Raw genomic sequence first — 13593 nt, forward strand, 5'->3', positions numbered from 1 at the left:
GTGTCTGCCAAGACTGGTCACCTCCGGTGCTGGGCCGCAGCTGGCCGGGCCGTCTGCCGTGCTGGTGTGCGGCACAGGCGGCCAAGGGAATCCCCGGAGCTTCGGAAAGTCTGTCGCCTGCCTCTGCCAGGACAGTCCAGCGTCGCTTGTTTCCCCGACAGAGCTGCTGCAAACTGTGAAGGGAACAGAGTCCCAGATGCTGCAGCAGCACCAGTAGCAAGAAGAGAGCAGGCGTATGGGTCCTTTGTCTTCTCCTTACCTTATTCCACATGTATTGGCGAGGGCACCAGAGCCCCGAGAGCCTCTACTTTGTGTGGACCCATGTGACTTTCAGCAGTCAAGGGGAGGCTGGAACACGCTCCTTTTCAGGAGAGTAATTTGATGGAGAAATTGTTTTAACTGCCTGCCCCTGGGTTTCAGCCCAGGGCCTCAAACTTGGATAAAAGAGCCTATCTTGGCAGCTTCCCGGAGCCCAAGGGAGCCTCTCATCTTTTACTAAATTGACACACTTTGTTTGATTAATGCAGATGTGACGTTAGCGATGGTTTTACAGTGCTCCCCCCCACCATCACCCCTGCTGCACCTCCGTCCTCCCCCCAGCTAGACTGAAGGCCCCCCCCCCCGCCCCCCGCCCCCGGCAGAATCCAGAGCGCTGTCCTTGCTGGCAGTTCTGCGCAGAGAGTGGCACTGGGCCCACAAGCCTGGCTTGTGTGTGTCCTCTGGATGTTCCAGCACTTGGGGGGTGCCCACAGCTTCACAAAGGGGAAAAGAGGACCCCTGTTGGTTTCTAGGCAAAGCTGCCCCCTGCTAGGCCCATCTGTAGGGTTTATAGGTGGTAGCAAGTCCCCAGGGCTTGAGAAGAAAGGAAAATTTCCATTTTCCCCATTGTAACACAAGTAAAGTAATTCTTCCCATCTCTTTTTTTTTAATTTTTTTTTAGAGATTTTATTTATTTATTAGAGAGAGAGCACAAGCAGGGGAGCTACAGGCAGAGGGAGAAGCAGTCTCCCCACTGAGCAGGGAGCCTGATGCAGGACTGGATCCCAGGGTCCTGGGATCATGACCTGAGCGGAAGGCAGAGGCTTAACCAACTGAGCCACCTAGGCATCCCTCTTCTCCCCATTTCTACAGAGAGATCCCAGGACCTCTCCTGTCAAGTCCTGTCCTGACCAAATCGTTTTACTCTGAAAATCCAGGCCCTAGATGTTCTGACGCCAACTATCCTGAGGTGTAAGCTTAGTGTGATTCTAGCTTGGTGGCTTGGAGATTCCTTGTTTTTTCTCAAGAGCATGAAAAGATAGAACAGATGTCTGTGTGTGTGTGTGTGTGTGTGTGTGTGTGTGTGTGTGTGTCCTTTGGAACATTTTGTGCTTTCACTGCATCGTGATGAACCCAAGAGGGTGTGAGGGACAAAAGTTGGGATCTCCGCACACCTGGGATCGCAGTCCGATCACTATGTTGGGTAACTCTTCAAGCTCACAGCTTCAGAAAATTTCCCCGCCTTAGACAAAGCATGAATGAGGCCAAGTGAGCATTAGGGTGTCACCCAGGACCCAAACATGTTCCTTAATTAGTGTCTGTGTTTCCTCGTGGAGTTATGAGGACTGAGAATTTCAGAAGCACAAAAGAGAACTTTATTTTTTCAGGGAGTTTTTTGTTGTTGTTGTTGTTTTTAACCCCTGAGGTAACCTTATCATTTATTTTTCCTTGTCTGATTACGATCTCCCTAGTTGCTGACAGTTCGCCTTTGAAATGAGTCTGCTTTGATCAGGGATATGGCAGCCAGACAGGTCATTTTTACTGTCTGTGACTTAGTCCAACCAGTTTGGCAACAGCGGGGTCCTGTCCCAGCGTGGGGAGTGAAAACTGGTGGGCACAGAGTCAGCCCCGTGGTAAGGCAGAGCAGTCCCTCTCCCCCCCACTCCCACTGGCTCTCCTGTAAAGCAGCTTCCTTTGCCAGCCCTCTCCGCCACAGGGATGAGTCTTTCTGCACGCACCAACACCTCTCCCTTTGCTGGGTCTTCTCCCGGCCCAGCATCTCTCCAGACTATTCAACGATAGACAGTTTGTCTCTGCTGCCTCCCACTTCCGTTTGCTGGACCCTCTTTCATGCTTTCTTCTTTCCGGGCAAAGAGTGCCAGCATGGTTGTTCGAGATCTGTGTCTTCCCAGCTGTAGAAAGGCACTTTGGGGTTCCACCAGAGCAAGTATGGTGTCAGGCACATGGGCCTCGGTAGCCCCATGTACGGTGAAGTGGGCTCACCATGCCGGGGGCCATTTCAGCAGGATGTGGCTGAGCTGGACTAGGCCCCTAGTCTGCAGGGCAGTCTCTGCAGTGAGTCTTAGTTCAAACGCCAGCACCATCACTTCCTAGCTCTGTGACCTCGGGCAAGTTATGTCATACGTAATCTTCAATTTCTCCAAAGTGTAGCATGAACAGAACGATAGTCCTGAACTCCCAGGGTTGCTGTGAGGATTTGATTAGAAGTGCCTAGAAAATGCATAGTAGAGCATATACTGTATAGTACGTGCTTAATGAAGAAGACCTAATATCATTGCTTTTATTTTAATCATCACCGTTGTCCTCATTACTCATCATCACACTGCTTGGAGAAGAGCAGCCAGGGACCCAGAGAACCAAAGCTTTGTTCTGTGAAGAGTAGTTACAGGAAAGCGAAACACTTTTATTATGTAAAGAGTTGTGGAGGAGACATGATGCCTGAAGGCTGGAAGGAGTAATCTCTGGGGTTCTCTGCACCAGATCAAGACTGAATTTCAACTTAGTGGAAGGAAGAGCTTTTTAAGGTAGTGTTGGATGGCTTTCTTAGGGGGGAGGGGGTCTTCGTCCTGGGGTCCTGGGGAAACTTTGTGCATCGGAGAGGAGGGAGGTTGGGCAAGGGGACTCTCTTGAGTCTGGGTGTCAGGAGACCCTGTGCTACTTGTTTCGTACGAAAAGCCACTTAGCAGAAGATGCCGCACTCCCTACGTACATAGTGATGTTTACTCTGTGATGGCTGAGGCCTCCCCCTGGCCACCTGCGGTCTGAGAACTGGCTTCTCCTTGTGACATCTTTTATATGAGACAATGTCCACGCTCTTAATTTTGGCTTGGCTGAATGCTTCATTCAGGATACTTAAAGCAATGAGACCTCATTGTGCTGGCCAGGCTCAAAGTAGTATGTTGGTGTTTATTCATCCTGGATAATGGTTTTGTAGGGACAAGAGAGAGCCAGTGGGGACAGGCAGTTTGCGGGACGTTTGCTCTCCCGCACAAATAAGCCCGCTAGGAAAGCCTGAGTTGCACCAGTTTAGAATACGTCCTCACCAGCCAGAACCCGTGAGCCTCACGAGAGGACGCAGGTAGAGGTGAGGAGTCCCATCCTCTCTGTTTGTCATAAACAGTCATTTCAGTCACAGAGAAAGGCTTCCTTTCCATTCCTCTCCAGCTCTGTCACGTCCTTGTGCAAAGAAGGTCATGTCTCCCAGGCTGGGGTTTATTTTTACCAGCGATACAGATGTTTCTGCTCTTGTGCAAGATTTCATTAAAGCTCAACCAGCGGTTTACTGTGGCGGGAGACTGCCAAGGTTAATATTTCTGCAATACATTCCCTTCTGTTCATTCTTGGCACCAAAAAACTCCCAGGTGGGCATATCGTGCCTGGTTCCATATATCAAAACCGTACAAGGGAATCACCACCAGTGCATCTGTTTAGCTCGGACGGAGCGTCTGATCACACCGAGTGTGTCAGCCTTGCTTTAGGAATCAAGCAGGGGGATGTTTCCTCCGGTGAGTTCGAGCTCACCTTCCATGTCCCTCTCAAGCTGCAGAAACTGCCACAGCTACTCAGTGGGGGACAGGGGCCGAGGACAAGAGCGTGTGGCAGCATGGAACGCTACAGCCTCTCCAGTTATCTGCTGAAATAGTGGGGGTGTAGCTTCATCATGAGGATGGGGGGGCGAGGTTTCAAACCCTGTGCAGCTGAGGGGAGTCACTTACCCCTCCAGAATGTCAGTTTCCTCCTCTGTACAATGGGGTAGCAATTCCTGTCTCAGAAGACGGGAACATTAATTGAGATATTGCCTGCAACTGAGCGAGAAAGCAGAGTGCCGTGACACAGGACCGTGCCCGTGGGAGGGAACTGCTGGGAATCCTTGGCGGCTCCCCAGGGGTGGAGGAGACTGTCCCAGCCAGGGAAGCCCCTTGCTCTTCTCCCTGCTTCCGTGACAGAGAAGCCGTGGGCCACAGAACCGGTTCTACCCATGAGCACAAAGGAGTCAAGTTAAAAATAATAGCGGCCTGACTTGTTGGACGTGTGTTTCCTCCACCTCGGCCCATCGGTGGCTGGTGGCTTTGGGAAGTGATCCTGGGCTATGTCTAGGGACATTTGGCCCAGTGTGAGGAGAGCTTGAAGGCAGGGGAGGGCTGGGATGAAGGAGGAGACAGGAGAGCGATGTTAGAATGTGACCTCTGGCTGGTGTGTCTAGCGACTTCTGACTTTCAGAATTCAGGTCTGCTCATTGGGGCAGAGTGGGAAGAGTTGACCTCCTGCAGTTTGGGGGGCGGTGTGTGTATGTGTGTGTGTCCCCGTGCCTCTGCTGACTTGTAGTGTCATCTAGTTAAAAGTATATAGTGTTCATATGAGCTTTATAAGACTCCACTGGTGAATATAGAAAAATTCTGTATTTTCAGTTATGCTTTCACCAACTCTGCAGACCACCCCTCACACACGCCACACAGCTCGACAGCAATCCCTCACCTTGAGTCTTGTGAGATATCCAAGAGCTTTGTGATTCGTCAACTAAAGGCAGTTTTGTCTCTTCCATTTGAAACGCAAGGTAGATTTTATTCCAGTCTTGATAGAGTCATCAGTGGTCAAATCTGTGAATGGTGTTGTGGGAGGAGCACCGTCTTCATCAGAATATCGTGATAACCGGGACATTCCATTTGCTGGCTGTCCTGGATGACAGCGACATCGTGGACAATGTGTTCCCTGCTGGTTTCTTCGTAATCCATCACTTCCATCCATTCTTCTTTCTGTCCTTCTTTCCAGCCATCCGTCTCTCCAGCAGACACTTCTTGGCACTTGGTTCTGAACTGCAAGGGGATGTGGGGGTAATGATCACAGATCCTGCCTCAGAGACCTTAAAATGGAAAATAGGAATCAAGACACTTAAGTATATGGATGAAAAGCTCAAGGGAAAGTTGAGGATGGGGCAAGAGTAGCATTTGAGCCAACTGCTCTTTGAGAAATACACAGGGTCCCCATTTGTGGAGACTGCATTCATTCTCACTGTAGGAGTGAAGCCTGAGGCTGGAAAGAGTGGTTCCCTAGGAGCAACCACCAGGGGTCTCCGTGGGCCTAGGTGAAGGGGGGGAGTGGGCAGTCAGGGACATACACGGAAGCAGCAGCTCTTGGAAGTCAACTCAACGATTTGGGACTTGATTCTGGGGCATCAGTAAATGCTTTCGTGGCAGATGTGGCCAAGGGACCTGGGTGGCCCTCACTTGACCCCGGATGCATGCTGAGAGATTTTGAGACGTCTTCTACTTATCAAAGGTTGGGTATTAGCTGACAGGTGGGGCAGTCTCTGATGGGAGGTGGCTGATTCCTCAGCACCAGGCAGAGGGAGCGCCACGTACATCTCCTCCTTTTGTGACTCCTTTCTTTTCAAACCTCTCCTTTTCAGTTTGCCTCACTTTTATCGACAGTCTTCCCACTATCTTCAGACAATCCTGTAAGACCTGTTCTCCCGCCTCACCTCTCAGCCATCTAGGAAACTGGGAGTTTGGAGAAGGGGGTTCAGCCTCCATGACCTCTTCTGTCTTAGGACTCTGTTCCTTGGCTATAAATAAGGCCGTTGTTTAGTGCCACTATTGATGGCTTTTGCAGCTGTCCCCTGGGAGATGGGCTCAGATAATAACCCATTTTCGAGAGGACCTGGCCATTAGGTGACAGCTATTTATGCTTCCTATTGACTAGGGCCAAACCTGAACTGTCACTGACATTAAATTTTCATGTGCAGGGAAGCCGCCTTTCCTTATCGGGCTGTCTCTTTCCATTTATTTGAAATATGTAACCGGGTTGGTCTAGGTTCTTAAAAAAGATGAGCAACGAAATCTTGAGGGACTCCTGTGTTCTGGCTGTGGGGATTTTCCAAAGGCTAAATGGCTTACCCAGAGTCACCAGGTCAGTTGGTAAGTGACAGAGCCGGAATTCAAACCGACTCCTGCCTGGAATCAAAGCCCGGGTAATTTCCACGAAACCATGCGTGTCTGATTTCTGCACCTGCAATATCACTACAGAGGGTTTTATTTATTTATTTTGTCCCTTGATGTCTCTCTTACTCCGAGCTCGGGAGCTGATTGCACGTGCAATTTTTTCAAAAGCTCATTCATGCTGAATTTGCCTCTGTGGTCACAGTGTGCCATCTTCACACGGCTGCTTTCCCACACCCTCCTAGGAGAAGAAACAGGGCCCTAAAATGTCAGGCAAGATCCCTTCGGGCTTTATAATCTAATGCATTTTGTAGGTGGCTGAATTCTCCAGCATACTTCTCATTGGAAAATATTCCCTTCCTGAATTCTGTTTCTCCATCAAAGGGATAGCCCATGGTATGTGATGCCAGTTTCCTAGTGGCCTTGACGTTGAAGTTGAGTCACCTGTGCTGCCGTCAAATTCCCTTTTTCTCAAGTACCTGCCCCTTCTTGAACTTAAACTGTGGATCAGGTGGGTCCAGGGGTGGGTCCAGGGGAGAGAGTGTCTCGATCTCTACGTTCATGACAGTTCTTGGAAGGACGAAGGTGCCGTGGTTGAGATCCTGCTCTTGGGAAGCAGCAGCCTGGGCTGAATGTCAGCCTTGTTTCTTGGTCTGTGCCGGACCTGAGGCAAATAGCGTCTGTGAATCTCCGTTCTCCAGTCTATAAAATGAACATTCCTCTCTGGAGAGGAGGTGGGGAATTGATTTTTAATATTCTCATATTGCTTATGCTAAGACTTGGCCAGACCAGAAAGAGCAATGCCGAGGCCTTCCTTGGTGACATGTATTTAGTGACCGTGTTGCCCCATTCACCGTATAATATCAGTTATCTAAACATTAAGAAGTAGAGGCGCCTGGGTGGCTCAGTTGTTAAGCGTCTGCCTTCGGCTCAGGGCCTGATCCTGGAGTCTGGGATCGAGCCCCACATCAGGCTCCTCCGCTGGGAGCCTGCTTCTTCCTCTCCCACTCCCCCTGCTTGTGTTCCCTCTCTCGCTGGCTGTCTCTCTCTCTGCCAAATAAATAAATAAAATCTTAAAAAAAAAAAAAAGTAACTTAGCTGTTAATGAAATGCACCCCCTTCCTCCCTCCAGAGATAATTACCCATATTATCTATATGTAGGGCATGATCTGATCATTCTCAACCCTGCCTGGGCATTAGAATTCTCTAGAAAACTGTGAAAAGGAAAAAAAAAAAAAGGCAGATGTATGGGTCATTCAAACCTACTAAATCACTCTTCAAAGGTGGGGCCTAGACATCTGTGTTTTTTAAAAGCTCCCCAGGGGATTCTGACAGGCATCGAGAATTGAGACTACTCATGTAACCAACAGTTGGGGCAAGTGTGGTGTGTGGATTATGGACAAAGCCCCTTTCCGTGGGACTAAGGCTCCCCAGCTCATGGCTTTTCTGCTCATTCATAAAAAGCCCTGTGGTCACAGTAATTTGCAAAGATAGTCTCAAATGAGGAATTAGAATATCCTTGCCTGTAATACTAATCAAAGCTCCAAACTTGAATTCTGATCAAGACCCTGCAGGGGGAGGGTGAAAATAGTCGGCCTTCCCCCTCTACTCCCAGGGAGCTGTGCACGGAGAATGAGGCCTACTGGGATGGTACCTTCCTAATCTGGTTCCCTGCTCTGTTGAAAGCTGTGGTTTTCTTTTGTGGGGCACTTCAAGGGCCCCTTTCTAGGACCTGAGATGAACCCCAGTATGCAGTCTCTCCAAGGAGACATTCCATCTTCTTGCCCCAACAGGGAGGGTTACAGACCAGTCCCAGCCTGTAATGGTCTCTGGCTCCACCACGGAACCATCAGCCATGCCCTCTCTCTCCCTCAAGATCCTCAGGGCGGGAGGCAGATCTCAGACCATAGCATCCTGCACCATGGCAGGACTGTTCATCTCAAGACCCCCCATGACCCCGTTAAAGCACCAGGTTGGAGCAGGTGCATAGAGGACGTGCTTACAGCACAAAGTTCTGCAACGACACCCTCTTCTCAAAAAGTCCTCTCACCACACTTTCCTCTTTTTTTATATCCTCCATATGATAGAGCAGGAAACGTCTTGAAACTGGCTTTCTGATATTCCCTTGAAATCCTGTGTTTTGCACATTCGTCTCACACTTAACTTGGTGCTTCTGTTGAAGCCCCAGGCTTAGAAACAGCTCACTCTGTCGCGCTGAGTTACCTGAATAGGGGCCAAGGGCTTAGACTGCTGGGTCAGACAGGGTTGGTTCTGAGAACTTACGCAAGTGTTTTAACCTCGGTGGACCTCTGATTTCTCAGGAGGACAATGGGACCAGTCAGAGACCAGGAGGTGCTCCATGGTACCCATTACCCCACCCAGTTCAGCTAAAGCTCTGGCCATCATAGCTGGCTTCTTTAAAACTTCATTCATGGAAGGACAGCCAGCTGGAAAGGGGCTGCATCGCCGCTCCTCCACGGAGAAACGCTTGTGGCTCAGTCGGTCCTGGTGTAGAAGTCATCAGGGGAAGGTCTCGCGCAGAACTGTTCACAAAAGCAGGGTCACAAGAGCTAACTGAATTAAGCAAGTTATCGGGCAGTAGAAAATGCAGTTCGATTTGTATCTATGAAGCAGATGGCCGGGACAACATGATGAAATTAGTTTTATTATGTTTGGGGAAATTAATTTGTCACTTTCTTTTTTTCTTTTTTTTTCCTCAAAAGATGTGATTTTGTCTCTGGTAAAAGCAATTTGTAGAGAAAGTTTATCCTTTAATGGAAAACAAAAGAGGTGGTAGGATCTTGAAAAACCCTTGTATTCTAATTGTCTATTAATATAGTAAATTATATAGAATGTGGCCAAGAGAACAGAAATGCTGCCACCTATTGCTGGTAAAAGCTGGCTTACGTTTCCAAGCACATGGGGGATTTTAAAAATATTCCTGAAAAATCTTCAGACCGTGGGCCATCGAGTATTAAACTCATTTTGGAGACATTTGTTCTCTACTAAAGCTCTTGGAATCTGGTGTTTTCTAACTTTTCTTATTAATTCTGGTGTCTCCCATCACTTTTGAGCTAGTTAATTTGGGGGAGCCTCAGGCATTTTGACTCCTTCTCTTCAAGGTGAGGAAGAATCAAATGCAAAATCTTTAAGAACAAATAGGATCTTTGGAGATGGGGCTCTGGGTTGTTGTCTGGGAGAGTCCCCACACTTATTCTTCCGGCACACATCGTTCTTTTCATGGCTCTTTTGAAAGGATCAAAGCCAAACCTGGAGTTTTGAATGGCTTCTCTTTTGTTTAGCCCTTTGATCCTTCGCAGTTACTAATGAGCATTCCAGGAGTTTCACCCATGCTGGAAGAGCTTCTGGGACGGGGTCACTAGAGTATAAACTTATGCATATATCCATGTGTGCTGTGTGTGTGTGTATACAAGTGAATGCGGTTTCTGACGTTTTGTGACCACAAATCGAACTTCAGGCAAGGCATCCCGCCCTTGAAATGGCCCAATGCCCTTCCTACCCGGGGGGGGGGGGGGTGGTATTTAAGAGTTCAGTGTTCACACCTGGCTGCATCCTGTCATGAGTTGTAGAGTTTCGTGTTTTGTCTTTGCAAGGAGACTTGTAATTTTGCCATAGATGTAAATTGTCTGAGAAGGTGTGCAGATCGCCCAGAGAGCTCCCATTCTCTCCACATCCAGTTTCTCCTGTTAACAAATTTGCCACAATTAATGAACCAATACTTAAAAATTATCATAATGTGTATGCTTTACTCAGATTTCCTTAGCTTTTTTTTTTTTTTTTTTTTTTTTTAATCTAAGGAACTTTGTTCCAGAATCCCACCCAGGATGCCATGTTAGGTTCGGGTGTCCTATGTCCGTAGGTTCCTCTTGGCTGTGGCAGTTTCCCAAACATCCCTTGTTTTGATGCCCTTGACAGTTTTGCTGAGTACGGGTCAGGTATTTTGTAGAGTGCTCCCCCTCCCCCACTGAGATTTGTCTCGTGCTTTTCTCACGAGTAGACTGGGACTGTGGGTTTTGGAGGGAAGAACCACAGAAGCTGAGTGCCATTTTCATTGTACCCTATCGGGGGCACATGCCATCCTCATGACTTACCCCTGCTGAGGCTCATCCGGACCATCTGGCTGACCTGGAGCTTGTCAGGTTTCACTCCTATAAAGTTACTCATTGTCCCCTTTCCATACTGTTCTCTGTGCAGCCCACACTGAAGGAGTGGCCGTTCACACTCCACTTCCCTAAGAACAAAATATCTACATACATGATTTGGAATTCTTTTTGCACGGGGGATTTTTTTAATTCTCCCCATTTATTGACTGATTCACTTAACTTATACCAGTACGGACTCCTGGATATTTGTTTGGTACTTCGGGTTGCAATCCAATACTACTTTGTTGCTCACATTGTTCTCGCTTTGGCCACTGGGAGCTCTTGCTGTTAGCTCCTGTGTTTCTTTGACACACTCGCATCAGTGTGTCTTGGTGTGGGCACACATCCTTGCTCTCTGGCACTGTAACTGCTCCACACCTGTCTTGAATATTTCCTGTCTCAGTCTGAGAATCAGCAGTTTCCCTGAGGATCCCTGGTTCCTTACATTGGGTAATGGTATTAGAAACCAGGGTATGGGCACTGAGTGTGCTGGTTGCTACTAGGGTGTCATTGTTTTTAGACCTTTTCAGTTGGCAGAACAAGGAAATAAATGTGTGTGTACTAATCCATGTAATACACATGCCTATAAATATTACTTCAAGAGAAACTAAACACGAGTTTGTACTTATATACTAAGAGATCAGTGTATAGTTTATACTGATAAACTGTATTATCATTGAGTTTATAAACATAGCTTATAATTTATACAGTGTTTCCAGCTCTGATCAATTACCACATGGATCATTCCGGCTCCCCCCCCCCCCCCGCCCCCGCGCCCGTTTGCCTGTAACCCCAACTCCAACAGTGAGAAACCTCTGTGATGCTTGTTAAACACACCTGTGCCAGGACCCATGTCCCGGGTTGATGCAGATGCTCACTTGGGGCCTGGGCATCTGTATTTTAATAAGCTAGAGAGGTTGAATAATCCCACTATTGGCTCACGGTGCCATGGACGCATCTTTATAGCATTTGTCACAATTGTCCTCTGTCATCTTTTTCTGTCTTTATTTGACATTCTGTGATTCATGTCGGTCACTCCCTCCAGACAGTAAGCCCCACGTCTGTTAGGCTCATTGCTCTATATCCCCCAGTAAGGGTGCATAGTGCATAGGCCCTGTAAGTATTTGCTAGATCAGTGAATGAAATGATACACAGCGATAATGAGGAAAAGGACAATAAATATGATTTATAGGCCCCTTCCTACATTCCCAACACCTTTCTACATGCTTCTGAAATATTGTCAGTTTGGGGATTGGAATCTGGTCTGGCTGACCACAGAATCCAAGCCCTTTCTGTTATGGCGATCCTACCCTAGGAAGCCCCTTGTTTCCTGCTTTGCATGTCATTGGAGCCGCCACCGGGCCTGATGGAGCTGTGTGTGTGGCCCAGGAGGAGGCCAGAGGGGGAGAAATGGCAGCACCCATTTAGACTCTCACCAAGGCCCCATTAGGAAATTTACTCCAATTTGGTTTGGGGAGAGCTGTGTTTTTTCCTCCCTTTTCATGCTGACAATGAAGGTGACATTGATTTACAATTCAGTGGGTTGGAGCAGGGAGGGAGGCTTCTATGGGTGGAAAAGATCAATTAAATGATTATCCCAGCTGCCACACACTAATGCCTTTCTTACTGAGTTTCAGAATCAGGAAGCAGAAGGCCACCGCATTTAGCCTTTTACAGGAAATCTAATTGCCAACTTTGTGATGCCAAGTTTTATTAGATTGGGAAAAGTCAGTCTCAGCGGCTGGCAGTTCCAGGCACTACAGAAAGCTTCCCACTGGCCACCTGCATTCAAAATGACCTCCTTCGCTTCCTTTGTGGGTGCTCTCGCTGAAGTTTTATGAACACAACATTTTTTAAAAGATTTTTAAATTTATTTTAGAGAGAAAGAGAGCAGGAGCAGGAAAGGCAGAGGGAGAGGGAGAAGGAATCTCCAGCAGACTCCACACTGGGTGCGGAGCCCGACGCAGGGCTCGATCTCACAACACTGATCTCATGACACTGAGATCACGACCTGAGCCAAAACCAAGAGTCAGACGCTTAACCGACCATGCCACCCAGGTGCCCCTGAATATAGTATTTTTGCAATGTATGTCTTTCTGTGATTTTTCTCTGGGTTCTAGGAGCTGGCAAGCGGTCAGAATTATATATTGGATTCCTGCCATGTGGTAGGCTCTGGGCTAGTGGCTGAGGCTTCTAGAGGTGAGCAAAACCATAGATCCTTACTGTTTATAGAGTCCTGCACCTGGAATGTTCTTCCCTTAGACCAGTGGGTCCCAAACTGTAGTCTGTGTGAGAATCACCCAGGGAGTTTGTTCAGACCTGACTGCTGGGGCCCACCCTCAGCATTTGGATTCAGGAGATCTGGAGTGAGTCCTGAGAGTCTGCATTCTAACAGGTTCCCATGTGACGCGGATACGGCTCTGGGAGAACCACCGCCCTTCGTCTTTGCAAGGTTGTCCTCTTCTTACCAGTTAGATCTCTATTCGAATGTCATCTCCTTAGAGAGGCCAGTCTTGATTGCCCTCCCACAGTATCCCTCCGCCCCTTGCCACTCTCTCTATTGCATTTTCTTCGTGGTGTTTAGCATTCTCGGGTATTAGCTTGCTTGTTAGTTTCTTGCCGTTTTGTCTCTCTCTCCCACCCCTCATCCAGTATCAAAGCCACACGAGAGCCGTCTCTTATTTACTGTTCAGTCGTCCGAGTCTAGAATAGTACCTGCTACAGAATCCATGCTCGGTAGACACTTGAATGAATGAAATCCTCACAAGCATAGGGAGTGTTACGAAGGAGAGGCCAAGGATGCCACGGGAGTGAAACAGGTAGACCTCAGGTGGGGCAAAGGCCTTCCACGGCATCCTACAAGAGCAGTTTCTGGGTGAGGTGGTAACGCCTATTTCAAACACCGCACGCTAGCGTTTTGCTTGCAAGGTTAGAGGCTGTGGGATTTCTTGGGAGGTCACAGGGGTCCGCTTTGGGTTTAATTGTTCCATAGCCTTTCCACCGTCCTGTCCACATGGAAAAAGGCCATCTCAAGAGCAGACCAGAATTCCCTCAGGCAGGCAACCAGCCCTTGTACAGACCAGTCGGCTAAGTTGCCCTTCGTGATCACCGAGTGTGGCAGGACACAAGGCCTGAAATGAGCTGCTTCTAGCGACCTTCTTCCTGTATCTGCCGTCGTCCACGTACTGAGATCTGGAACCCACAGCCATGCGGGC

The 13593-nt window shown here is 48.4% G+C and overlaps 1 protein-coding gene across 3 annotated transcripts in view; it reads left to right on the top strand.

The window, feature by feature from the left end:
- The window catches only part of NAV2 (neuron navigator 2), a 383600-nt gene that overhangs the window by 89497 nt on the left and 280510 nt on the right, over positions 1-13593 (top strand). The gene's annotated exons all lie outside the window — the stretch shown is intronic.

Source organism: Ursus arctos, unplaced genomic scaffold (genome assembly GCF_023065955.2).
Source record: "Ursus arctos isolate Adak ecotype North America unplaced genomic scaffold, UrsArc2.0 scaffold_23, whole genome shotgun sequence".
NCBI lineage: Eukaryota > Metazoa > Chordata > Mammalia > Carnivora > Ursidae > Ursus > Ursus arctos.